The following is a 2,070-nucleotide window of genomic DNA, read 5'->3' as shown; positions in this document are numbered from 1 at the left end:
GCTTCTTTTAAAGCCAGACACTGGTGTGGCCTTGCTTGTTATAGACACAAATAATCTCGGTGGAAAATTGCAATGGAGTGGCAAGGAGAAAACAGGATGGCTTCTTGGGGTGAAGCAGGTGGGGTGGGGGAGGAAAGGTCAGTGAAAGGTCAACCTAAAATGGAGAGATCCTGAGGAAAATCATGCAGACTTCAACTGTGGCTAGACATTTGTATAGATTGACTTTGTGAAGACAGAATCTGCCATAGACCCTTCCAGAATCTGGGATAATGGGAAGAACATAGTCTCTGGATTCAGATGAATTTGGCTTTAAATTTCAATTTGGCTACTTACTATAAGCTTCATGACCTACAATTTCCCAAACCTCTTGAGTTTCAGTTTCCAAACCTGTACAATGTAAAAGAATATCTACCTGGCAGGAGCGTTGAGGGGATTGGATGAGACAGTGCAGGAAAAGTGTCAGGCACTGGGTTTATAAAGAGAAATACGGTACAAGGCTTCGAATTCACATTACTGTTATTGTTAGTATTTTTTGCTGCAAAAAGCTTTATTGTTTCCATTTGGTCCAAGTCTTGGGAGAGGGCTCCAGGACAGTTAAAAAGCTGTTCAGTGGCTGCACAGAGAGGCTTCAGGCAGAAGCACTGACACCAGAGGGGGCTTCTCAAAGGCCGTTGGGCTCCAGAGGCTCCTAGTGGTGCTTGAGGGTGGAGCCTTTCGAGGAAATACTTGCCCAGCCCCACCTGGGGACCAGCCAGCCTGCAGAGGTTGGTCAGGTGGTCATCCATCTTCTTGATGAGTTTCACCTGCTCATCCAGGAAACAGCTCTCCAGGAAGTCTGAGAGCTGGGGGTCTGTGTGGGCAGAACCCAGGGCATGCAGAGCAAAAAGCTCCTGGTTCAGGTTCCTCTCCATGAACAGGGCAGCTTCCACAGCAGCCTGGGCTTTACCCCACTCATCTTGAGATGGCTTCTGCAGGTCCTGGAAGAGGGCATGGCCTCAGCGCTGGGTTTGCATCTTCAAGAGACGTTCGGTGCCCTTGTGCTTCTCCTCAGCCAATTCATGGAAAAAGTCACCCACGCCCTCCAGAGCCACATCATCGTGGTGGAAACAGAAGCCCAGAGAGAGAGGTAGGTGTAGGAAGCCTGCAGATGCAGGTTCACCAGGTGGTGGATGGCGATCTTCACCTGGGTAGAATAATTCTGAAAAATCCGGGAGCTCATGGTTGATCAGCAATAAGGAGCTAAGCTCAACAAATGGTGTTGGCTGGTCCCAGAGGCTGAGGATAGCTGATTGGTTGGTTCTGAAAGTTGTGGCTGGAAAAATGGTTGGCGGGTGGTCGGAGGCTAGAGGAAGGGGTGTCCCTGGGTCGGTTCTGCCCAAACACTGTTGAAGCAAGAGACAGATCCACGGGACCACCAAGCACACTGCTCCTGGTCACCTTCTTTAACGAAATATATCTTCGAGTTATACAGCACAGTGGTTCACACGATTTAATTGTTAACTGACCAGGAGGCTGACTGCTGCACTGGAGTTTTCCTCCTCTGCAAAGTGTCATCAGAGGAGTGCTGGATATCAGGGCCCAGGCTGGCCTAGTGTTCGTCAAACTTCTCTGTTGATGGGAATTTCCTGGGGGTACTTGTTAGACCTTACAAGTTTCTGACTTCATCCCAGACCCATTGAATGAGGAGCTCCAGGGACCCAGGAGGCTGTGTATTTAACAAGAACCCCAGACAAGTCTTGTCATCAGAGAATTTGGGGAAACACCAGCAATCCTAGCTGTACCATTGACTGATTAGTGATAACAAGCTAGTTTTAAAATACATTTTAAAAATGTAAAGTAAAAATTTACTATAAAGATGATCTCTAAGATCCAGAGTTATTTATAAAACACCCTTTGACTGACATTTGGGGGAAGAGTGTTATCATTTTGCTTTTAGGAGAAAGATGCTCTTTCATTCCTCCCTGCCTTTGCTGTTACTGTTCTCTCTGAAATTCTCTCTCTACCTTGTCTACCTGGCAAATCCTGCTCCTTCTTCAAGGGTCAGTTCAACAATCACATCCCCTGAAAAGC

At 47.4% G+C, this 2,070-nt stretch overlaps 1 pseudogene; it reads right to left on the bottom strand.

Annotated features, from left to right (window-relative positions):
* Positions 1-374: 374 nt before the first annotated feature.
* Positions 375-1,219, bottom strand: LOC103001849 (ferritin light chain-like; annotated as a pseudogene).
* Between the last annotated feature and the right edge of the window lie 851 nt (positions 1,220-2,070).

The sequence above is a fragment of the Balaenoptera acutorostrata genome, chromosome 1 (genome assembly GCF_949987535.1).
Source record: "Balaenoptera acutorostrata chromosome 1, mBalAcu1.1, whole genome shotgun sequence".
Taxonomy (NCBI): domain Eukaryota; kingdom Metazoa; phylum Chordata; class Mammalia; order Artiodactyla; family Balaenopteridae; genus Balaenoptera; species Balaenoptera acutorostrata.
This window is presented reverse-complemented; position numbering and strand designations above follow the sequence as displayed.